Here is a 26,409-nt window from a genome sequence, read left to right as displayed (position 1 = left end):
ATCTTTGTTATTTCCTTTCTCCTACTAACTTTGGACTTAGTTTATTGTTCTTTTCTTGTTTCTTGAGTTGTAAAGTTAGTTTGTATATTTGGTCTACTTCATGGTGTCATGTCCCTTAAGCTCTCTTACTCTTTTTCATTCTTTTCCCCTTTTTGTCCTCCAACTGGATGAATGTGAATACCCCACCCTTGAGTTCACTGATTCTTTCTTCTACTCTATATAGTTTGATGTTGAACCCCTGTATTGAATTTTTTGGCTTAGTTATTATATTTTTCAGCTTTGTGATAATCTGTTTAAATACCGTTTTATTTCTATCCCCCAAGTTTTTATTTAAAATCACGTTAGTTAATATATAGTGTAGTAATGGTTTCAGGAGTAGAATTTAGTGATTCATCACTTACATATAATATCCACTGCTCATCGCAAGTGTCCTCCTTTATGCCCATCACCTATTTTGCCCACCCTCCCCCCCACCTCCCCTCCAGCAACCCTCAGTTTGTTCTCTATAGTTAAGAGTCTTTTATGGTTTGGTGCTCTCTCTCTCTCTCTTTTTGGTTTTACTATTATTTATGACAAATATCCCACATCTGTGATCTCCTCCTGTTGGAAGTTCTTCAAAATTATGCCATCAGCCTCGACCAGTCAGAGAATGGAGTCATCAGACACACCCATCCTGCGAATGACCCCACAGTAGCGTAGGTTTTGAACTGGCTTTTGAGCCTGTCTATCACCTTGTCATCCTTGGGCACATTCATCTGGATGGACATGTGGTCCTTGGTGCCAATGATGCTTTTGCTGGTGGAGCATTTCCACTGCACAGGCAGGTCCATGAACTCACTGGCATCATTCTTTACATGTCAAGGGTGACCTACTGTCACTACTGCTAGTGCAAGCATAGAAAGTCTCTCTCTGTTTTTATCTTATTTTATTTTTCTTTTTTCCCCCTGTGTTCATCTGTTTTTTCCTTAAATTCCACATGTGAGTGGAATCATATGGTATTTGTCTTTCTCTGACTTATTTTGCCTAGCATAATACTGTCTGGTTCCATTCATGCTCTTGCAAATGGCAAGATTTCATTCTTTTTGATGCCTGAGTAATACTGCATTGTATATATATGCCACACCTTCTTCATCCATTTATCAGTTGAGGGACACTTGGACTCTTTCCATAGTTTGACTGTTGTTGATAATGCTGCTGTAAACATTGGGGTGCATGTACCCCTTCGAATCTGTATTGTTTGTATCCTTTGTATCCTTTGGGTAAATACCTAGTAGTGAATTGTTGGGTCGAAGGGTTCTATTTTTAACTTTTTGAAGAAACTCCATACTATTTTCTGTAGTATCTGCACCAGTTTGCATTCCCACCAGCAGTGCCGGATGTTTCCCCTTTCTCAGCATCCTCACCAGCACCTGCTGTTTTTTGTGTTGTTTATTTTAGCCATTCTGACTGGTGTGAGGTGGTATCTCATCATGGTTTTGATTTTTATTTCCCTGATGATGAGTGATGTTGAGCATCTTTTCATCTGTCTATTGGCCATCTGGATCTTTGGAAAAATGTCTGTTCATGTCTTCTGCCCATTTCTCAACTGGATTGTTTGTTTTTTTTGGGTCTTGAGTTTGCTAAGTTATTTATAGATCTCAGATACTAACTCTTTATCAGATATGTCATTTGCAAATATCTTTTCCCATTCCATAGGCTGCCTTTTAGTTTTGGTGCAGTTGCAAATGGGATTGATTCCTTGATTTCTTTTTTGGCTGCTTCATTATTGGTGTATAGGAATGCAACAGGTTTGTATATGTTGATTTTATATCCTATATGCTAAATTCATATATCAGTTCTAGTAGTTTTTTAGTGAAGTCTTTAAGGTTTTCTTCTTTCTTTCTTTCTTTCTTTCTTTCTTTCTTTCAGGAGAGAGAGAGAATGGGGGAAGGGTAGAGGGGGAGGGAGAGAGAGAATCCCAAGCAGGCTTCACACCCAGCATGGAGCCTGATGCAGGGTTCAATCTCATGATCCTGAGATAATGACCTGGACTGAAATCCAGAGTTGGATGGTAAACTGACTGAGCCACCCAGGTGTCCCATCTCTCAAGTTTTCCATATAAAGTATCATATCATCTGCAAAGAGGTAAAGTTTGACTTCTTCCTTGCCAGTTTGGATGCCTTTTTTTTTTTTTTCTTTTTGTTTTCTGACTGCTGAGGCTAGGACTTCCAGTACTATGTTGAACAAGAGTGGTAAGGGTGGACATCCCTATTGTGTTCCTGACCTTACGGGAAAAGCTTGGGAATGATGTTAACTGTGTGTCTTTTGTATATGGCCTATATATGAAGTATTGTGACATTCTATCCCTAATTTCTTGAAGGTTTTTTATCAATAAAGGATTTCTGCATCTATTGAGAGGTTCATATGGTTCTTGCCCTTTCTTTTGTTAATGTGGTGTATTACGTTTATTGAATACTTTCTTACATTTTCTCTTTGTTGAAATTCTCATTTTGTTTAAGCATTATTCTTGGGAACTTGGTGAGGATCTTTATGACTGTTATTTTTAACTCTTTCTTCAGTAGATAACTCATCTCTGTTTCGTGATCCTCTTTTTTGTGAGTTGTTTTTTTTTTTTTTTGGAACACATTATTTTTTCTTCAGTTTCCTTGGTTTTCTTTATTGGATTGCAACACTTAATAAAACAGCCCCCTCTCCCAGTCTTGACAGAGTGGTCTTGTGTAAGAAAGAAACCTTACTATTCAGCCTGGATCAAGCTCTTGGTTGTCTCTCAAATCTTCCTGATTGTCTAATCTACCTTATTTGTTCTTTGTTGTTCCAAATAGTAGAGGGAGTGCCAAGACCTGTTTCCATGTGGTATTGCTGTGTACTTTTCAGCTAGTTTTTGGATATCTTTCAGAGTAAATTGCCTTATGTATAGTTGGAGATTAGCTGAGTCCACTGGAGTTGGTGAGTTCAGGGCCACCTATGTTGCCATTTTAGACTGGAAGCAAGTTTGATACAGAATTTAGAGTAAGGACATCATCTATATGATACACAGCTGGTATCCTACCTTGCTTTTAGCTCTGTCCAGGCCATTTCTTCTGTAGCAAAGCTTTTTAATTTTTTTATTATTATTTTTTGGTGTTCATCAGTGGACATACACACAATGGAATATTATTCAATCATGAGAAATAAGGAAATCCTTTGATTTGTGACAACATGGACCTTCAAGACATTATGTTTTATGAAATAAACCTGACAAAGAAAGACAAATAGTGCATGGTATCACTTACATGTGGAATTAAAAATTAAAAAAGAACAAACCCAAACTTTAACTAGAAACCAAGAGTAGCAGAGGCTTGGAGGTGGGGGAAATAGAAGTTGGTAAAAAGGCCCAAATTTTCAGCTATAAGATGTATAATGCCTAAGATCTAATGGAAAACAGTGAGCATAAGTGGTAACACTTAAAAAAAGGTAAAGATATTGGAATCTTGGTTCCATTCTGTCAGTTATGAGTTCTTTGATTTATTTTTGGCCGAACTATTTAATGATTTGTGTCACAGTTTTTAATTTGTGAAGTGAATATAAGGGACATGCTGAGCCAGTTTATATAAAAGAACTTTGTAAACTTCAAAGCCCACTATAAAGCTTACCTACTGGTTTTGCTAAGTATGAAAGTTGTGAATATTGGTACAAAATCAAGGAAAATAATTTTTCCCTCTTTCTACAAAATCACAATTTATTTTATATATATATATGTATGTGTATATATATACATACACACATATATATATGTGTGTATGTATATATATGATTTTATTTATTTGAGCGAGAGAACACACAAGCAGAGGGGGCAGAGGGAGAGGGAGAAGCAGACTCCCCACTGAGCAAGGAGCCTGGTACCTTCCAGAACCCTGGGATCATGACCTGAGCAGAAGGCAGACACTTAACCGACTGAACCACCCAGGTGCTCCTATTTTTTACATTTTATATTAACAGATCTGCATAAATAAAAATGAAGGTAGAAGTTTTAACAAAGTATTTCTAAATTCAGAGCTAGGATTCCTGTATCCTCAAAATCTCTATAACATGAGTTAATTTCTTGTTGAAAATGACTCATCATTTGATTAAATAATTCACCTATGATCACTTTGGCCTTGACCTACCAGGAAAAGAGAAGTAGACAGTTGTAGGTTCTTTGAAGTGAATAAATTATGAAGGGGGAAAAAGGATTTTTCTGGTACAGTCTCTGTTTTTCTGGTACAGTCTCTGTCAGTTAAGATAATTGCCAAATTCTTCACTTTTTCTATAATCTAAGTGTTACTGAATCAGTTGTGTTAATCTTTTTTTAAACTTCTCGATGTCTTCATCTTTCTTCTAGCATATATATGTTGGCATTTGGTCCCTTTCAGCATCAGTGTAGTTACCAGTAACTTTGGTGAGCCTCCTCCCTTTAATATAGGATTGCTTTAGGAAATTTTATTTCTTTCTTATTTCTCCAGCAATAATAACAGCACATTTATCAATTGTTATTTGTATTATGTGAGAAATAATTTTTAGCATTAATAATACAGGCTAGCCAGACTATGCTGAAGACCATGCAGTATATATACATATGCCCATACACATGAATACATACATATAATTTTCTTTTTCTTTATCATTCATATTCCATGTTGAATTGTACTAAGCCAAAAATAAGAATTGTCCTTCATACTCTTCATTCTTTTAAAGAGATAGAATTAGGGATGCCTGGGTGGCTTAGTTGGTTGGGCAGCTGCCTTCGGCTCAGGTCATGATCCCAGCGTCCTGGGATCGAGTCCCATATTGGGCTCCTTGCTTGGCAAGGAGCCCGCTTCTCCCTCTGACTCTGCCTGCCACTCTGTCTGCCTGTGCTGCTCTCTCTCTCTCTCTGACAGATAAATAAATAAAATCTTAAAAAAAAATAGAATTAGTTATATCTTCACTATGTAAACTCATAAATAAAGTATAGAACATTGGAAATTCATACTGTTGGATTGTTCCTCTGGGGTATTTAGAGGATACAAATGTAAAACATTTATAAGTATTAACATCTCATCTGTTTATGATGAAGTATTGTGACATTTCCAGATGCTTGATTTTGCAATTTATATTCTTATTTTGGTCAAAGAATTATAAAAGTCATAAATTTTTTTCCCCTTTGGACTGGGAAAATGTAGGAGCTTTTTTTAAAGATTTTATTTATTTATTTGACAGAGATCACAAGTAGGCAGAGAGGCAGGCAGAGAGAGAGAGAGAGAGAGAGAGAGAGGGAAGCAGGCTCCCCACTGAGCAGAGAGCCCAATGTGGTGCTCAATCCTAGGACCCTGAGACCACGACCCGAGCCAAAGGCAGAGGCTTAACCCACTGAGCCACCCAGGTTCCCCTGTAGGAGCTTTATTTTACCACAAAAGTAGAGTACTATATTAATCTGGTGTTTTGGTTATGACCACCATTTACATTTTGCTCATTTAAACAATTTCCTTTGTTTTTGATGGAATATGAGAACTTATTTGTGCTCATCAGAGTCTCCATAACATCTGGTGCAAATCCACTTAAGAATGGGCTGTGTTACCCTTGAAAATATTCTTGAAGTTCATGGGTTAAGAATAGGTCCTAGATTAAACAGTTTCTAATTTAGATGAAGGTATTCTTTATTTAGTAGAATTAACCTGCATTTCTTCTTGTTGGGTGAAAAAGTAGAATATTAATACAATTAAATTATTTTTTTTTGATCTTATTAAGATTTCACTTATTAGTCTACTTGTTAGGAACTTTCCTTTGGATAACTGAGCATGGTAAGTATGTGAAAATGAGACTGTCAATTTGACAACTTTTTCAAGTGTATTTGGCATTCTTTCTTTAGAAAAAGGAAAATATGTACGTGTTCATTAACAAAAAAGTGGAGACTAACCAAATCTATACCCAATCTTAAAATATGCAGAAGAAACAACTAATAACTAAAATTTTAAATAATCTATTTTTTTGAGCTTGTGTAAACTGTTATAATAATATGTATATATATGGTTAAGTTGTTAAATAGGGAGACCACATCTTTTCTATGTGTTTCACATGAATTTAGTAGGATCTGTATAGCACTATAAATAATAAATGTGAATTTGTCTCTTGAAAACTTTATGATTCTTAACCTTGAGGCTTTAGGTACAATAATGCTCAATTTGTCTTTCTATAAATAAGAGTTTTTAAAACCTCATCTGGGAGAAATGTCAACTTGTACATAGTCATCACTCATGAGTAATATTCTAGAAATTGTTAGTTTAGACTTCTTAAATGTTATTTTAAAGATTATATTTATTTAAAAGAGAGTGAGTGATTGAGAGAGCACAAGTGCGGGGGGGGTGGGGAGGGGTATAGGGAGAGGGAGAAGAAAACTTCCTGCTGAGCAGGGAGCCTGATGAGGGTCTCTATCCCAGGACCCCGGAATCATGACCTGAGCTAAAGACAGACGCTTAACTGACTAAGCCATTCAGGCATCCTGACTTCTTAAATGTTATTTTAGTCTAATTTTTCAAATAGTATATTGTATTTTAAGTTTTCTGTTGAACAAACTATGTAGTAGCAGTTGTAGAATCCTTTTTTGTAAAAAAGATCACACATTTCTTGTAGTCAAGTTGGATATTTTCCTTTATGTCTGTCATTAAGAATTATTGGGCAATAGCAACAGAAATGGAGTTCTAAGTTGCATGTCTAAACAGAAAGCATTGTTTCAGAGGGTCTTCCTTTGAAAATTTTAATATACATTTATGTATACTTTCATATTCTTTTTATTTATTTATTTATTTATTTATTTTTAAAGATTTTATTTATTTATTTGAGAGAGAGAGAGAGAGAGAGCATGAAAGGGGAGAAGGTCAGAGGGAGAAGCAGACTCCTCCCAGAGCTGGGAGCCCGATGTGGGACTTGATCCCGGAACTCCAGGATCATGACCTGAGCCGAAGGCAGTCGCTTAACCAACTGAGCCACCCAGGTGCCCATCATATTCTTTTTAAAAAAAAAGATTTTATCTATTTCAGAGAGAGAGCACACAAGCATGAGTAGGGGGAGGGCAGGAGGGAGAAACAGACTCCTCACTCAGCAGGGAGCCCAATGTGGGGCCTGATCCCAGGACCCAGGGATCATGACCTGAGCCAAAGGCAGATGCTTAACTGACTGAGCCATTCAGGTGCCCCTACTTTCATATTCTTTAGTGGGTATGATAAATAGACTAACAAGTAATTTATTACCAAAATATACAGTCTCAAAATAGAAGTTAAGGGTCCTCTCAGCATCATCAAGTGTGGGCAGTTTTTTAAAAATAATTTTTTATTTTTTTTATTAACATAAAATGTATTATTAGCCCCAGGGTACAGACAGGTCTGTGAATCACCAGGTTTACACACTTCACAGCACTCACCATAGCACATATGTTCCCCAATGTCCATAACCCAGCCACCCTATCCATACCCCCTCCCCCCAGCAACCCTCAGTTTGTTTTGTGAGATTAAGATTCTCTTATGGTTTGTCTCCTTCCTGATCCCATCTTGTTTCATTTATTCCTTTCCTACCTCCCACCCCCCCCCCCCCAACGTTGCCTCTCAACTTCCTCATATCAGGGAGATCATATGATAAATGTCTTTCTCTGATTGACTTATTTTGCTCAGCATAATACCCTCCAGTTCCATCTATGTTGTCGCAAATGGCAAGATTTCATTTCTTTTGATGGCTGCATAGTATTCCATTGTATATATATAGCACATCTTCTTTATCCATTCATCTGTTGATGGACATCTAGGTTCTTTCCAAATAGGTTTGGCTATTGTGGATATTGCTGCTATAAACATTCAGGTGCACATGCCCCTTTGGATCACTACATTTGTATCTTTAGGGTAAATACCCAGTAGTGTGATTGCTGGGTCATAGGGTAGCTCTATTTTCAGCTTTTTTTTTTTTTTTTAAAGATTTTTATTTATTTATTTTACAGATCACAAGTAGAGAGGCAGGCAGAGAGAGACAGAGAGAGAGAGGAGGAAGCAGGCTCCCAACTGAGCAGAGAGCCTGATGCAGGGCTTGATCCCAGGACCCTGAGATCATGACCTGAGCTGAAGGCAGAGGCTTTAACCCACTGAGCCACCCAGGCACCCCTATTTTCAGCTTTTTGAGGAATCTCCATGCTGTTTTCCAGAGTGGTTGCACCAGCTTGCATTCAAGTGTGGGCAGTTTTTTGAGTATATCTTTATTTTCACGTTTGACTGTTAGTGTAGATATATATCTTCAGGTTTTACGTTTTAGTGACTTACATAGTGAACTCACATTATACATTTACCTCGAGATTTGGCCAAAGAAAAAAAATATTCTATTCAATCAATCTGTGCTGGGAGTGAATGCGAAATGTAAATATTCTGTTCCTGTTGGTTTCAGCTCTTTTACATATGCTAGACTGAGTGTGTGTGTGTATATCTATGTATCTATCTGTATGTATATTTATATATACACATGCACATATATGTATACAGGTATATATAACATATATATGTATTTTAATACAATATGAATGCAAGCCAACTAATTCATCTGGTATTCAACTAAAGAAAAAATGATAACTGGCTGTGAGAGGAAGTATGTTGGTCTTCAGTGTGTGTTGTGCAAAAGGATTTTGACTTTATGCAGATTTTTCTTATGTGTCGACTTTAGATCTTTATCCCTGAGAAAAAGGTAATTTAACTAGTGTTTTTTTTTTTTTTTTTTTTGTTTAATTTATAGTTTTGAATAGCCTGGTAAACTGTTTTAACCTACTTTAACTCTACTTTAATAGATTCCTGCACCAGTCTGTATCCTGATTTCTCAGATATATCTTGTAGGAGACCCGAAGAAGCATAATATTGTGGGTTAAATTGTCAGCTTTGATGTTGATCCTCTTTAGGCCCAGACCAGTGTATTTATTGCTAGTAGTACCCTATATTTTTGTGTGGATGTTTTGTTTTCTTTTTTATATAGTGTCCCAAATACTTACAACGCACATATCATTTTAACTTTTCCTGTCATGTAATTGATACTAAATATTTGAAGAGTGTATGAAAAACCATGTTATAGATATAATGGTTCCCATTTTAATGATGAAGAAACTGAAGTACAGATGAAGGCAAATGTATTTTCTTAGTTGACAAGTTCTAGGTTCATATTCCATTTCTGAGATTACGCGATCTTTGGAAAATCGTTGTCTTTTTAGTCTCTTTTTTCTCAGCTGTAAAATGGGGATTTGAGGGTTATTGGGGGGGTTGAATGAAATCATCTAGGTGAAAATGTTTTGAACTGTAAATTTTCATACAAATACAAAGCCAGTATTATAATATTCTACTATATTACTAATTGTACAGCCATTACTTTAGTAATATACTGGAAGAGAACAGCTCAGTGCTCTTTCTTCTGTTTCCACACAACCTCAGGTCTGGAGACATTAAGTCTATTTATTACTAGCTTGGCATCACATTACTAATATTTATCATAAATGCAGTTTTGCAGAACTCTTATTACCATGAGCTCAAACTTTAGAGGTCACTTTATGCTTGTAATATATTGTAGAAGTCCTTTGAATGAATGTTTCTTTTCATTTTTTCTCCCAATTCAAATTTATTCAGGTATGTAAACTATAAAAACAGTTATGTAATAGGTTACCCATATGGTTTTATTCTTCCTGCTTTAATCTGGTGTTTCCCAGAATATGGAATAGTCTTGGTTACCAGTTTATTTCATTCATCTCTTCTGAGAAGAAGAATATAAACTCAGTTAGTTATGACATGTAAGTTTTATGGCATGAGTATATGAAATTACCTAATTATTGTTGCCCAGTAACATTCTAAATCTGTAAGAAAAATACCCACTTCATATTTCTTAAGTTTGTTTCCCTTCCTGATGCGATTTTTGAGGATATTCTGGAGTTACTTACCTCTTTTTTTTTGGTCTTAAATATCTAATTCAGTGTACTTTGAAACAGTGGGGATTACACTCTGAACCCTGCAGTAAACAAGTCAGCTAACAAAAATTAAACCACCACAGGAGAAAATGTGAAATGGAAGTATGTAATCAAATAAATGGGAAAAAGGTTTGAGAAGGATTGTAGAAGACTAACAGGAGATATCACTAGTGTGTTTCTTACTTGGTGGTTGTTTTCTTTCAGGAAAAATCTTATCAGCTGGAGAGTTGCTCTTTTCTTTGAAGTAAGCTCTGGTTTCTCTGAAATCAGATTTTGTATTCCCCAGGCTCCACTCTGCAATGCCAGCGCAAACATACATTAACAGCTGTACAACACTTTAAAGAGTTAGCAAGAAGGTATCAAGCAATTACTTATTCTGTCTTAGACCTTTAGAAGTTTTTAAAAAAATTCTAGAGTTTGAGGGAGAAGAAAAATAAGACCGTCTAAATAAACGTCATGGAAAAATATAAAATGATAATGTAAATTAATTGAAAAGATTACATTCTATCAGTGAAAGATTCAGGAAAATACTTCTGTTGTTTTTATAAACAAATGACCTGATGGTTTCTTTTTCTAGTTTGGTAGATAGATGCTATTCTAGTGAGTCTTTTGTTAACTAGTACATTGTATAGTGAAATAATTCTGAATAAAATGGTGAGATCTCTTTGATGATATGAAGGGCTCAGATTATTCTTTTCTAGTTTCCAAACTTCACAGAGGTATACTGCTGGTTTAATATCTAGCATTTCAAGTATCTCTAACTTTTTAATTACTGTTTGCAGTCCAGTGAAAGATTAGAGTCAGAACATCTGGGTTACAGTCCTGGCTTTTCTACTTACTAGTTGTGTCTGTGACAACTCATTTTAACTTCTTTTGCCCTTGGTGTCCTCATTTGTAAAATAGGGCTAATAATACTAACCCATATAACTTATAGGGTTACTATCTAGCTTAAGTGAGAATTTATGTGAAAATGCCTTTAAGTTGTAAAGTGCTGTTAGATATACCACTTAAAATACTTTCTTTAGAATGAGAAGGGATATAAAGGAAAAAGGAAAAATCAAGTTGTTATTATTTCTGTTTACTAACATTTATTTGAGAGATAATAATTATAATCTTTATTAGGTAGGGTGAGAATACTCCAGAAAAGCATACTACTTTGTCTCTTGTCAATAGAGGATTAGAGAGAAGTTTAATATAAGATACAGGTTTTAGTTCATGTATATTCTTATATTTGAAATTGATTTCAGCTCTAGAATCTTGTAGTCTTTTTGATTTTTTGTTTACCTCCGTACCACGTTTGAGAATAATTTGAGTGTCTATGTAGTTGTTGCAGTGTATTTACATGTAATGCATATATATATATTGTGTCTGGTTGAACCAAAGTAGTGCAACAGGCATGTGAAGAGATAATTCCTTTTGAGGAGAAAACTTCACTTATTCATTCATTTTTGTGTTTTTTTTTTTTTTTGTTTTGTTTTTTTTGTGTCAGGTACAAATTAATTGTCCTAGCTGCAATATTTGACTACATTAATTTTGAAAAGTTGGCTGTCACTTTGTTGATCGCATGATTATTGGTCTCTGTTCATATTTTGAGCCATTTCAACAGATCCTCAAAATCTATACTGGATGTAGGTATTATTAATGGTGCATTCCAGGGGCGTCTGGGTGGCTCAGTGGGTTAAAGCCTCTGCCTTTGGCTCAGGTCATGATCCCTGGGTCCTGGGATGGAGCCCCGCATTGGGCTCTCTGCTCAGCAGGGAACCTGCTTCCCTTCCTCTCTCTGCCTGCCTTTATGCCTACTTGTGATCTCTGTCTGTCAAATAAATAAATAAAATCTTTTTTAAAAAAAAGGATGCATTCCATTTTCAGCTTATTACCTTAAATTTATACATTGAAGAGACAAAATTGGTATACAAAAGAGATAAAAAAGGTGTATTTCTTAGATGTACAGCTACAATTTGAGGAATGTCTTCTGGTGTTATGTTCATAGTCAGTCACCAAGTTTTGAGGCCCAATAGCAAACAGAAGAGATTTTCTAAAAGTGAAAGAAACAATCAGTCTTTTGTTCTTACTATTGTTCATTCATTAACACATACTTATTGATCACTTGCACTAAGACAGTGTGGCAGATGCTGAGAATAAATCAGGAGTAAATTATAATCTAGGGGAGAACATGAACATTAATCAAATAATTTCAGAATTAAATTAAAACACTTATCCATACTAAGGAGAGGTATGTGGTTTTGTGAGAAGAGACAACAGTTGAGAGAAATAGAAAAAGTAATAAATATATATTTGAATGATAAAAAGAAGTGGGAAATTACCCTATATAATCAATAACATTATTGTGTTTATCTTATATATTACAGACTTCTAGTGGTGAGAGTTTTTATAAAATTATAGATGGAAGTAATTTTCCACTGGTAAGGTATACTTAAACAACTTGAAGTAATAAGGAATTATATAAAATAGTTTATAAAAGTTATGTTAAATATAAAAACTGGACCATCAGAGTAAAACCTCATGGTTTTATTTTATATGCTTGCAGTTGGTGGAGTAAATCTGTATACTAAATTATTATCTCTTTACATGTGTCACTTTCTGTGCATGCTGTTTCTTTGCCTTGAAATGTGGGAAAATACAGCTTCAGAAAGGTAGCCAAAAATTCTTTTCCTAAGATATTAATGTAGGCATTAAGAATTTATATTATTTTTTCATTGATGTTTTTACTTTTTGAAATTTAACTTTATAAAGAGAACTCATTAGTTTTACTTTAAATTTTCAGTTTTGCTTTGTTACATGGGCTAATCATATTGTTGTTTGAATTCAGAACTTAAAAGAAATTTGAAAAACTAAAAATATTTTGTTTTATAAAATATTTCTTTTTATTTTTTTGATCACAGCTTAAATCTAAGCTTAAAATTCCTTAAAGTTAATTACTTAGCATTTTTGATTGCTATTTATACTGTTATGTAATGTTAGTTGATCTGTCTCCATGTTTAATTCAAGATATCAGGCGCAAGAAGCCCCAGCTAAAATATTTCCTGTGCTTAAATGAAATAAAAGAGATATTTTAGTAACATTTAAGTTCTTAGTGATTAGTGAATGGCAGGTAATTTACACATAATCTCAAGTTTATATGCTCTCAGTGTTTCCTAAGTTTGCAGGGAAATTGGCCAGATTTTATGACACTACCTCTCACTTCATTACTCATAGAACTCCCAAATAAATTTCATTTTTTAATGGGTACCGGGAGGTAAAAATTAATTGGTAGGTTGGAAACTGGAAGAAGAAATATGTGTGTCTTTGAGTTTTATATTTTAATTATGAGGGTAGTGCCCTTATGTTCATTTTTCTCCTGTCTTGTTTGGCAATTTTTAATTTAGATTTTTCAAAAAGTAACAAATTTTTGCATGTTTGCTATTTGGTATAGAATACTTAATATTAGATGTTATTAGAAATACCAAGTTGAAATACTTTTTCCTCTCTTCTCTTTCAATCCTTGGCCTTAAAAAAAGTGTTCCTTTAAGTAGCCCTGTATTTAACAACCAGCAATGTTATCCTGGCTTTGACTATATAATAGAATATGAAAGGAAGTTGAATGTTTCAAACTACATTGTAATTTTATATTCAAACACACGGTAATCTTATCTGTTAACTCCTGGTTTATGGTGGTCTCCATGACGGTTAACTATTATAATTAGGATTAATGAACCATAAAGTGCTTCACCCCACCCTTTGAGTAGTGGGTATTCTGTTCCCTAATTTTCAGTTGTTGTACTCCAAGCTTGAATTTTCCCCTACGCTATTTTTAGAGTATGCATTTCTTGGTTGTAATCATTATCAACTTTACATGATGTGGCCAGATCATTCCCTTAATATTTAGTAAGAATACTGCCTGCCCCGCATCCAGGTTGGGAAGTTAATTTCAGAAGTATTTGTTAAGCTCTATACATATTTTATGAAAGGCAATAGAAATCAAAAGTGTCTTAATAATTTTGCCACAAAATGAATTAGAAAGTAAGAGATGATTATCACCATTTCCTGCCTTTTGTACAACCATCCAAAATAACTTAACTTCAAAGTCTCACTATTTAATCATAGTCATGTTGCTTACTCAGAACAGATCATAAACAGTTAAACTTCTCTTCTTTGCTCTGGATGTTTCTGTAACACACTTTATGATGTAACTAAAAGTTGTGTGCATGAATAGCAAAGGAGACCCAATTCTTCCACATTCTTTGGATGCATGACAACGTGGGTAGATTACTGAACAAATTGAGATCTCAGGTTAATGTTACACATGTGAGTAGTTGTATTTGCCTTTCAAAATAGGATCTTCAATATTTTTGTAAAATGAGGCATAAATATTCATTAGAACTAGGTATAAATTTTACATTTTTATGAATAAAAACATTTATGTGAGCAAAGATGCAGTTCATATAGAGAATCACATTCTGTTGAGGATCTTGTGTTATCCACAAGAAAATTAAGAACCTATTAGAGGAGCTTCCAGCTCTCAAAAATGAGGTTCTTTGAGAGCCATGCATCACTGTCCAGCTGATCATATATTTAATCCTCTGTTTTTCCATCTGTTTGGTGCACAATGAGACAGCAGTAAAGGAATTTGGATTTCAGGTGTGCAGGTTTGATACAAAGGAGTAATTATTCTAAACAACTTATTAAGTATGTATATTCTAAACAACTTATTAAGTATGTATATAAAAGGAGAAATGAAATGTTCAATGAAAATTTCCCATCTTAAAAAAATTGATAGTGAATGCAGAAATTTTCTGGATCATCATGTACAAATGAGAAATTTGGTAAAAGAATGCAGAAAGTTAATACAAACTGGTATTAGAAAGTTAATATGAACTGCCTCAACCCCTGGTCCAGTGATATTTTCGCTATTTTATTTAATATACTTTTAATACTTCTAATTAATCTGTAAGATAAACACATGGTCATTTCCATTTGGTATATTTAGAATCTAAATAACACATTTTTGAAATTTCATTTTGGACCTTTGAAAATTACTTGTAAAAATCAAGTTAGAAACTAAGCAAGTATGTTGTGTCACCGTTTTTGCTGTGTTGTGTGTTTTTCTCAATATTATATATATATACTCATTGAGACTGTATGTATGAGAGTTGATCACCTGCATTTAGATCTATAGGTATGATAAAGATTTAAACACAGTTTACTTTCAAAAAGTTATTTAAAAATTTAAATTAATAAATACTTCAAAGAAATGAAAGTGAAACATTTGAAATAGGAAATATTAGAAAAAGTAAATTGGAAAATATTTCAAACATACTGAATAAACAGATTAGTCAATTTTAACAAATAGTATTTTGACATATTTGTTTTATATGTTTTAGTGTTTTAAAGAAATGAAAGATCCCAGAGACTGTCACATTCCATTCTCACCCACCTCACTTCTCTAGGAGTAACCACTATCCTGAAGTTGGTGTGTTTTCTTCCTCAAAGTTTTATATTTCCATGCATGTATGTACCCATAAATCAAATAGACCCATTCTGCCAATATGGTAGCTACCAGCCACATTTGATTCTTTAAATTTAAATCAATTAAAATAAAATACATTCAGTTTCTTGGAATACTAGCCGCATTATAACTGTTTAATATCCATGTGTGGCTTAGCCTAGTATTGGATGGTGCAGATATAGAACATCATCACTGTGGAAAAGTTCACATATAAACCATTGTTTGCATGTTTTAAATTTCATATGAATGATACACTATTCATATTCATATTCTGGAGCACATTTTTTCACTTAGTATTGTGTTTTTCACATTTGTCTATAGTGACACAGGGATTTATGGACATTTAGATCATTTTCAGTTTTTAATTGTTAAAATAATGCAGTGAGCACTTTTATGCACGTTTCTTTACACATATGTGTGAAAGATTTTTTAGGGTATGCATTTCTTGGTTGTAATCATTATTAACTTTACATGATATGGCCAAATCATTCGCTAAAGTAGCTATATCATTTTATGCCTCAACCAGCAGTATGTAAGATTTCTTTTTCTTTACATACTTGGTGATACTTAGACTATAAACTGTATATAATGTCAAATGTTATTTTGTTTTAATTTGCATTTACCTAACATTTAGTGAGGATGAGCAACCTTTCATATATTTATTGTCTATTTAGGATTTCTTTTCTGTGAATTGCCTATTTCTGTTTCCTTTTTGTTACTGTTGTTTTCCTTTTGATTTAGAAGTTCTTTATAAAAATTCATTTTTGTTTGTATGCATTATAAATTTGTCCCATTTTGTATCTTGTCTTTTTCCTTTGTTTATGGTGTCTTGATATATAGAAGTTTTAAAACTGTGTAAAAAGTTTTAGCCTTTTATGTTGATGCTTGTACTTTTTTTGTATCTTGTTTAAACAAGCTTTTCCTTAGTTGATCCCATATGGCTAATTTACTGCTTTTTTCCCTAAAAGTGTTATAATTTTGCTTTCTAGATTTCGGTTTTAAAATCACCTGGGATTTATTTTGTGAGCCAGTGATCTAAATTTTTTCCCATATGTGTAAGTAATTTTCTCAGGATCATTTTTTAAAATAATTTTTCCTTTTCCCAATGATTTGTTAATAGCTTTTTCATTCATCAAATAGTTGTATATAGATGCATTTGTTTCTGGGTTCTCCATTCTGTGTGGTTGATTTGTTTATCTTTGTTTATCTTATATCATCTGAATTATAAGTGCTTTATAATGTAATGAAGGCTGTTTAAGGTAAGTCTCGCCACCTTGTCCATGTTCTTGAAGATTTTCTATTTTTAGTATCTTCTCTCACAAGTGAATTATAAGGTCCTATTGTCAGGTACTGTTAACAACCCTCATGGGGTTTTTGGAATTGAATTAATAGAGTTAATTTAGTACGAATAGACATTTTCATGAAACTTAGTATTCCTGTCTACCAACATAGTACATCTTCCCGTTCATTTGTGTTCCCATTTATGCCTCACAATAAAGTTTTATAATTTCCTTTATAGGGGTCTTAATCTGATTTTATTAGACATACTTTTAGGTACATTATGATTTTTGTTTCTATTGCTAATGAGATCTTCTATTACATTTCTACTTGGTTATTATTTATACATAGGAATTCTATTAATTATTTTTATATTGATCTTGTATCCAATAACCCTTTTGAACTCTCTTATTAGTTTTGGCAATTTGTAGAATCTCTGGGATCTTTTATGTAATAATGTTATCTGAAAATAATGACTGTTTTTTTTTCAGTCCTTATGCTTTTGAAACTTAAAGTTGGTTAGCATTTCCTGTACTTAAGAAGGGTTGAATACAAGCAGTATGTAGTAATAAACATTTTCACCTTGTTACTAACTTTAAAGTAAATGCTTTAAAAATTTTCCCATTAAATATCAGGTTAGGGGAATTTCCTTGTATTCTTAACTTGCTAAGAGATTCTTAATAAAGGGTGACAAATAGATGTTGAATTTTTTTCCTGCATCTTTTTAAAAGATAATATGAGTTTTCTTTTATATGTTGTGGCAAATTACATTAATTAATCATTGAGTTCTTGGGATAAGCCTTACTTGATCATGTTGTAGTTTGTATAGATACATTTATGTATTATGTGTGTATACATATATAGATATGTAAATGAGGTATATAGACATATAGACAAATTGGTTTATTAAATTGATTAAATTTGGTGTATATATATATTTTTAAAGATTTTATTTATTTATTTGACAAACAGAGATCACAAGTAGGCAGAGAGGCAGGCAGAGAGAGAGGGGGGGAAGCAGGCTCCCCACTAAGCAGAGAGCCCGATGCAGGGCTCAATCCCAGGACCCTGGGATCATGACCTGAGCTGAAGGCAGAGGCTTTAACCCACTGAGCCACCCAGGTGCCCCTAAATTTGCTTATGTTTTGTGTAGAATTTCTTTTATTGATGTTAGTAAATTTGAATGTTCTATTTTGTTTTCTGACACAGTTTTTGTCATTTTGAGCATTAAGATTATACTGGCTGTATAAAATGGGTTGAAGAGCTTTCTCTATTTTTTCTATTCTTTGGAATATCTTATTTAAAATAAGGGTTATCTTTTTTTTTTTTTTAAGATTTGGTAATACTTGTCTATAAACAACAGACTTGGCCTGATGCTTTCTTGTAGATAGATATTTGGCTGCTGATTTAATTTTTTGATGCTTATGAATATATTCAGGTTTTCAATATTCTTCTTGAGTCAGATTTCAGTTATTTATACAGAATGTCCCAAAAGTGCAGTTTTCAATTTGAATGACTAAAGGGTATAAAAGCCACAGACTTGTGTAATTATTTGAAGTTTATTTAAATTTTTTAAAAGTTTTTATGGTTTTTGAATCATAAATTAAAAAATTTTTAGTTAGTGTTTTCTATCTTTAGTCCCAGGACCTGAAACAAAATGCTGTAATTAAACATTTACTGTTAAATTTCTTTATAGATTTTTAGACCTTTTTTTTCTTGTGCAATTTATTGAACAAATCAGTTTATTAATCTGTAAATTTTCCCTTTGTGTTGGGGATTGTGAAGACCACCCCCAGACTCATTGATTCACTAGGAGGACTCATAGGATTCAGCATATAGTTAGTTATACTCTAGGCTGTGGTTTATTATAGCAAAAGGATACAAGGTAGTATCAAGAGAGGGGAAAGGCGAATAGGGCAAAGTCTGGAGGAATCCAGGCATGAGTCTCTAAGAGTCTTTTCCTTGTGCAGTTATACAGTTTATACTTAATTCCCTCAGGAATGAGTTGTGACAACTACGTGAAATATTTAAAAGAAAAGCTCATTAGAGATTCAGTCCCTAGGGTTTTTATTGGAGGCTCGTTGTGTAGGCTTTTTTTGCCTGGCATGTACCAAAATTCTAGACTTGTAGAAGGAGAGCACATGTCAAGTGTAAACCACAGTGTCCGCTGTACAAACAGGGTAGGCACATTGAGCAGTCTTACCAGTTCTGGGATTGGTGGGAACTCTGGTGAAATACAAATTCCCGAACACCAGCCAAAGGCCAGTCTTGCAAACAGACTTTTCTAAGGATAGCAGTTTTAGTCTTGCTATGTTAACTCCTTTTTGTACATCTACATTCAGGATTTTGTTAATTGTTTCTGAGGTGTCATTAAATGTGTTACTCTGTGTCATTTCCCTATAAACCAGGTGTACTTAGATCTAGAGGCTTACTCAGGTTTGATTTTTTTTTTTGGCAAGAATATTTCATATATTCTTTTGTATCACACCAGGAGGCATATAACATGTGGTTGCTCTTTTTGTGATCAGTAGTTTCAGGTATTGTCAGCCTGCTCTGTACATTAAGTTCCTCTCTGCTAATTTTAGTTCCTCTTTGCCTAATGATTTTAGCATTTGTTGGTGATCACTGCCCAGATTCATCCTGCCATTCAGAGTTGTAAAATTTAACTTTCTTTTTTATATATAATTGCCCTCATCAGCTGTTTAGTTTTTCTGAGGTACAGTTAATGAAGAAAAGACAGGAAAAAATGCATGATTTTTTTTCCTTTTAAAGATTTTTATTTATTTATTTGTCAGAGAGAGAGAGAGAGAGCGAGAGTGAGCACAAGCAGATAGAGTGGCAGGCAGAGGCAGAGGGAGAAGCAGGCTCCCTGCTGAGCAAGGAGCCCGATGTGGGACTCGATCCCAGGATGCTGGGATCATGACCTGAGCCGAAGGCAGCGGCTTAACCCACTGAGCCACCCAGGCGTCCCTTTTTTTCCTTTTATTTACTAGTTTTCAGAATATGAAGTTGGGGGCACCTGGGTGGCTCAGTTGGTTGGGCCACTGCTTTTGGCTCAGGTCATGGTCCCAGAGTCCTGGGATCCAGTCCCATATGGGTCTTCGCCTGCTCTTTAGGGAGCCTGCTTCTTCCTCTGCCTCTGCCTGCCACTCCCCCTGCTTGTGCGCTCTCTCACTCTCTCTGTCAAATAAATAAATAAAATCTTAAAAAAAAAAAGAATACTAAGTTGGTTCTCTGGCATCCTGCAAAAGCAATTATGAACATTCATTTTTTATTATTGCCATGAACATATGGATTTTTAACATATTTACTATTTTAACCCACTGGTATTATCTTTTTCCCAAGATTGTCACATCTTTTCCCATCTCTTTAAGTTACCTACTGAGCCCTTTTGATACAACACTATCAGTTTTTGATAACTTTTTTGTTTTCTGGTACAGCAAGATATTTCAGACTCATATTGTCTGTTTTCTACCTTAGAACTGGGATCAGTTTCTACTCTAGTTCCTTTTAGTGCAAAAATTATTTTTAGAGACCACAGTTTAGATGATGGGGTGCTGAGTGGTCTGGACTTGCACCGTTTCTAGGCCTTTTTAGTGGAAATATGAACAGCTAGGAAATACAACTTTTTTTTAAAGAAATTGCTTCGTAGATATAGCCTCATATTTCCATTTCAAATTTGGGAATACAAGGGTTTTTAACTTTTCTTCATTTTGTACTTGTAGTTTTTTCTTTTATGTTGAAAATGTTGGTTCCTGGTGACCTTAATATAATTAATTGCTCTTGGTATATTATTATCAGTATATCAACACCAACACCATTACCAATAATATGGTTACTGAAATAATTTACGACTTCATTGTAGTTCTTTTGGTTTTTGTTGTATATCCCACTGATGATTCGTAATCAGATTACTCTGTTTTTAAGTCACTCAAAATAATTGTTTTCGGGGCGCCTGGATGGCTCAGTGGGTTAGAGCCTCTGCCTTCGGCTCAGGTCATGATCCTGGTGTCTTGGGATCGAGCCCCGCATCGGGCCTTCTGCTTGGCGGGGAGCCTGCTTCCTCCTCTCTCTCTCTCTGCCTGCCTCTCTGCCTACTTGTGGTTTCTGTCTGTCAGGTAAATAAATAAAATCTTAAAAAAAATTGTTTTTATGTGTTTATTTTTTTTTTTAATTTTTTAATTTATTTGACAGAGAGAGCACAAGTAGGCAGAGAGGCAGACAGAGAGAGAGGGGGAAGTAGGTTCCCTGCTGAGCAGAGATCCTGATGTGGGGCTCCATCCCAGGACCCTGAGATCATAACCTGAGCTGAAGACAGAGGCCTAACCCACTGAGCCATCCAGGCGCCCCCTATATGTTTATTAAAACCATTGACTTTATACATGGATTAGTTTGTTTGACTTGATACATGGATTAGTTTGTTTGATTTTACTTTCAGATTTGGGGGAGCACTTTTAAAATTCTTGGCTCAATTTTGTTTTATAATTAATCAGATATTTACAATTTCATATTAAAAATCTGGAAAATAAGATAAATTTGGAAAATGTGGCTTCTATCCTTCCTTCTGCCCTCTTTTTTTCTTTCCCACGGATGAATAATTCAGTTAGCTTTTGATTGATATCTTTTTTTTTTTTAAACGGAACTAAACGTATGTGTCTATGTTTTTGTTTCCTTTGTTAGATAAATACATGCATACTATTCACACTGTTCAGCACCCAGCTTTTTTCATTTAATATTTCCTGGATATCATACCATAATAGTATGTAAAAATTCCTTATTAGGATCTGTTTTTTATCTGGCATGGGATTACCGTACCATGTGTGTAATGTAAATTCAGACCTCAAACCCATCTTCAGGTTTTGCTCTTTCATGGGAAACTTTTTTCCTACATAGAGCTTTTGGCAGAGAGCCAGCTTCCTTGCTTCTCTTCTGGGCTTGTGAGCAGAGATTTTGTTTTTGTTTTTAATACCCTTTTTTATTGAATAAGCAGTCTTTTGATTATCTGAACTTTTTACTTGGGTATCCCAGTTATTTCATTCTAACCCCTACTTGGGTGGGCCCTATACCATGTATTCTGTCACTACATATGGACCTTAAAACCTCAGCTACTGGCTCTTACACTGTTTCTACTCTGTACTTCTCTAAGTTGTCGTGCTCTCAGCTTTGACTCTTGTTAACTCTGGCTTTGAGTTCTCTCTGTTTTTGGAGCCTGGACATTTCTGAGCTATGTATTAATTTTTTTGGTTCTATTTTTTCCACCATTGGGTGTGTGTGTGTGTGTGTGTGTGTGTGTGTTTGGAGCAGGAGAAATTCACTTTGTCATGTTCCCAGAAGTAGATGGACAGCATTTATTTTCTGTCACTCATGTCTGTCATCCCTTTTTTGTAACTAACTGGCTGAAGGAATAACAAGCACAATTCACAAATATGAAACAAGTTTTTACAACATATCTTATGACTAACATTATGGCATTTCCTACCAAACCGTCCCCCCTTTTTCTTGCCTGAAAATATTATTGATCTTTATTATAGGTGCTTTTTAGTACATTCTCTTCCTTTTTCTCTTCTCTCTCTTACTTGTTTTCCTCTTTCTTCATCTCCCTCTAAATTAAAGAAAAATCTTTGTTGAGAATCCAGGTCAACTAATCTTAGTGCTTTTTTCAAAAGGGCAATAAGTTAAGTCATAAGCTTTTATGCAACATTATGGTGAATATAAATTCTTTTTAGTAAAATAGGAAAAAAATTACCTAAGTATAATTTGTGCTCAAGTACAGATTCTTGATTCAGGGTATTTTTTAAGTCACTGAAGAGGCTTTATCCAATGACATTCATTCCTGTTTGATTTTATATCTTTGTTTCACTTGTGCACTAACTTGTGTCCTCCCTGTTGCTTTCTTTTATATTCCTTTATTTGCAGTGCAGGTGTTTCATTAAAACTGTGTCAGATAATGGAATGCCACAGAGGAACTTTTCTATTTCATACATTCACCTAGATATTTTGCTGTACATTTTTGCAAATTAAAATATAGAGGCAATATTAATATGCAGTAAACAGCTTAGAAATGTACAAGTCATTCAGATCGCTTAAAGAGGTTTGTAGCTTTCAGAGAAATTCTCCTTTGGAGATGACATATTTACTTAGAACTTTGACTAGACGTAGGAATTTTGCAAAAGTATTGGAAAAATTGTTTCTACCATTTTTGAGTTTCTTGTGATAAAAATAATAGTAATTTCATTCCTACTTGTTTTTGTTAGCTTTTAACTCCTATTATGTATAATGTTTTAACCAGAGTGAAAAATAATGCAAGAAAGACTTAAATCTTTCTTTAAACTACTTTAAGTGGCTCTAAGGAAAGTTAACTTTCAGGGTATCTTAAAAGATATTATCCTTATGGGTTTTTTTGTTGTTGTTGTTGTAAGGCTTATTCGTAAAGAAACTTTAAATCATAATACTTCTTCAATTCTTTTTGAAAAGAATGCTTAGAAAATCCAGTGGAAAAATGGCATATGGTATTTAAACCTGTGCATTGATCAGCAAATATAAAAGTGCAACGTTTTCTAACTGACCCTTGATTCAAATTATACGAAATCATGCAGTGTATACATTTGCTGACATGTTTAGTGAAAACATGAGGAATATGAGAGAGCTAATAAGAATCTTAACTTTTTTTTTGGTATTTCAGGCTTGGCATTTGTTTTCATTTTCTTCATATAATCATTATGTCATTTGTATCAAGGTTTTATCAACTTAGATTTATAAATATGTATTACATTAAATGTATTTTAGTATTTACATTTGAATATGAATTCATATGTGGGGACAATAAAACACACACCAAATAATAAGTAAAAATGATTCAACAAGATAACAATCCAAAGTCTTGTAGTTGTCACTGTTCCACAGTGATGTGGAATGAAGAAAAAAATTTCCATTTTCCATCTAATTAAATTTACCAAAGCAGTATCTTTCAGTCACGTGTTTAAAACAAGAGTATGTCTTTTCTCAGAACCTGTAAACCAGCTAGTTGAAAGATTGACAGCTCTGTGAAGAGGACACAACCTTATATTTGGTTTCAGGCAGCCAGAGTTTTAATTACAGCTCTGGTGATGAGAATGGGGTTTCACACAGCAACCTAAACAGATAGCGTCATAACTCCATTGCTATCCATGTTGCTTCCTGCTTCAGCATTTTTCATATATGTCCTACACATTGGATTAATAGAAACTCAACCAAAAAACTTGGTTTTGAGTTACCTGATATCTATCAGTCTGGTAATGACTACTATGAATCACTGAAACATGTGGAAGAATTGTATCTTTCAAAAAAAGTACTGAATATATTACAAAAATTTAGGAAAGAGCTACATTTTAGAAGTACACTAATTTGGACAGAATATTTCAGAGTCATTGGGTTTCTTCTCATGTAATTTTTTCTGTATGTAAGTTGCCTTACTAAAAATTGGCACCATTGGGGCGCCTGGGTGGCTCAGTGGGTTAAGCCGCTGCCTTCAGCTCAGGTCATGATCTCAGGGTCCTGGGATCGAGCCCCACATCGGGCTCTCTGCTTGACAGGGAGCCTGTTTCCTTCTCTCTTTCTGTCTCTGCCTGCCTCTCTGTCTACTTATGATCTCTCTCTGTCAAATAAATAAATAAAATCATAAAAAAAATTGGCACCATTTAATGAAGCTATGTGTATTCACAGTAAAGAGGAAGCTAAAGCAAACACTTAGAAAGTGACCTATGTACATGCATACTGCATATCCTTCTTCTGGCGAGGAAGTGACTGTCTCTGTCATGCATTTAGGGATCTTGAATCCTTATAAAAAAGGGATCAAAATCAGGAGAAAAGTTGTTGTGCTTTGAGATACCTAAGATGAATACTCACTTAATACAAAAAGAAGAGTATCACGAAAATCACGGTGTGTAACTTAAGAGTGCCTGGGAGCAATTATTTATATGACAAAGCCAGAAAGACATTAAAAAAAACCTTGTAGGGGTGCCTGGGTGGCTCAGTGGGTTAAGCATCTGCCTTCAGCTCAGGTCATGATCCCCAGGTACTGGGCTCCCTGCTCAGTGTAGAGCCTGCTCCTCCTTCTCTCTTTGCCACTCCCCCTCCTTATGCCTGCACACTCTCTTTCTCTCAAATAAATAAAATCTTAAAAAAAAAAAAAAACCTTATATTTCCATTTTCAACTCATGAACAAATGAATGTAGCAAATATGTTTATCTTTATTTTATTTAAAGATTTTATTTAGGGGTAGGGGAGAAGGGCAGAGGCCGAGAGAAAAGCAGACTCACCACTGATCAGAGAGCCTGTTGCTGGGGCTTGATTCCAGGACTCTGGGATCATGACCTAAGCTGAAGGCAAAGGCTTAACCCACTGAGCCACCTGGGTGCTCCAACATGTTTCTTTTAAATATAATGCATATATTAAGAGGATGCTGTACTATTTTTATATAGTCAAGGTAGAGAGACATAGTAGAGAAAGAAGGGAAAGCAGCAGAAGTGCTTGAATAAGAACAATTTTGACAACAATGGGGCTTTTTCCTATAAAGACCAAGACATTCCATGTTCCCATTTATGCTTTTCTGGTTGAATAGACTATTCGGAAAAATATATTTTCCTGGACTCTAAAATTTAAAGGGTGGGCTTAGCTAGCATTGACAACACAGCAATTTCTTTTTTTCACAGACAAGCCTGCTTGATCAAAGCAAGACATAAACAGAATGCTTTGCTAATTTTTTATATAAATACAAAATGAAATGTGAGTTTTGTGTTTATTTCATATTACTGTCTATAAATGAATAAAGGAATTCAAAGTTTCTTTTTGTGTGTTTCACTTTGATTTTATTAACTTTTAGGATACCTAATAATGATATTTAGAAAAGAGATACTTAATCTTGGAGAAATAATTCATTTTTTTCAGCATGAGGATATTGAATTTTTTTATGTTCAGATCATAGTCATGTTGTTAGCAATAATACAGTTTATCTTCTATAACAATTTTGAGAAATGTATGCTGTATTTGGTTTATAGTGCCCCAAAACATTCTTTTTTTTTTAAATTTTAATTTAACTTTTAGTTAACATACAGTGTACTATAGTTTCAGGTTTATGATGAAGTGATTCAATACTTCTATGTATCACCTGTTGCTCATCACAACAAGTGTATTCTTTATTTTTTTTTATTTTTTTAAAGATTTTATTTATTTATTTGCAAGAGAGAGAGAGATCACAAGCAGGCAGGCAGAGAGAGAGGAAGAAGCAGGCTCCCCGCTCAGCAGAGAGCCCGATGCGGGGTTCGATCCCAGGACCCCGAGATCATGACCTGAGCTGAAGGCAGAGGCTTAGCCCTCTGAGCCACCCAGGTGCCCCACAAGTGTATTCTTTAATTCCCATTACCAATTTAACCAATTCCTCCAGCCACCTCCCTTTTGGTAACCATTAGTTCTCTATAGTTAGAAGTCCGTTTCTTGGTTTGCCTTTCTTTCTCTCTCTTTTTTCCCCTTTTGCTTGTTCATTTTGTTTCTTAAATTCCACATAAGAATGAAATCACATGGTATTTGTCTTTCTCTGACTTATTTCACTTACTAGCTTCATCCATGTCATTGCAAATGGCAAGATTTCATTCTTTATTATGGCTGAGTAATATTCCAG

At 34.4% G+C, this 26,409-nt stretch overlaps 1 long non-coding RNA gene and 1 pseudogene across 1 annotated transcript in view; one reads left to right on the top strand and one right to left on the bottom strand.

Moving 5' to 3' along the window:
• Positions 1 to 567: 567 nt before the first annotated feature.
• Positions 568 to 13,652, bottom strand: LOC111148251 (annotated as a pseudogene).
• A 12,457-nt stretch (positions 13,653 to 26,109) lies between these two features.
• The window catches only part of LOC111148402, a 72,583-nt gene continuing 72,283 nt past the window's right edge, over positions 26,110 to 26,409 (top strand). Inside the window, exon 1 of the long non-coding RNA XR_002640694.1 lies at positions 26,110 to 26,120. This is a non-coding gene — a long non-coding RNA (uncharacterized LOC111148402). The remainder of the gene's footprint in view (positions 26,121 to 26,409) is intronic.

This window comes from Enhydra lutris, unplaced genomic scaffold (assembly GCF_002288905.1).
Source record: "Enhydra lutris kenyoni isolate GAN:26980312 unplaced genomic scaffold, ASM228890v2 scaffoldscaffold19, whole genome shotgun sequence".
Taxonomy (NCBI): domain Eukaryota; kingdom Metazoa; phylum Chordata; class Mammalia; order Carnivora; family Mustelidae; genus Enhydra; species Enhydra lutris.
This window is presented reverse-complemented; position numbering and strand designations above follow the sequence as displayed.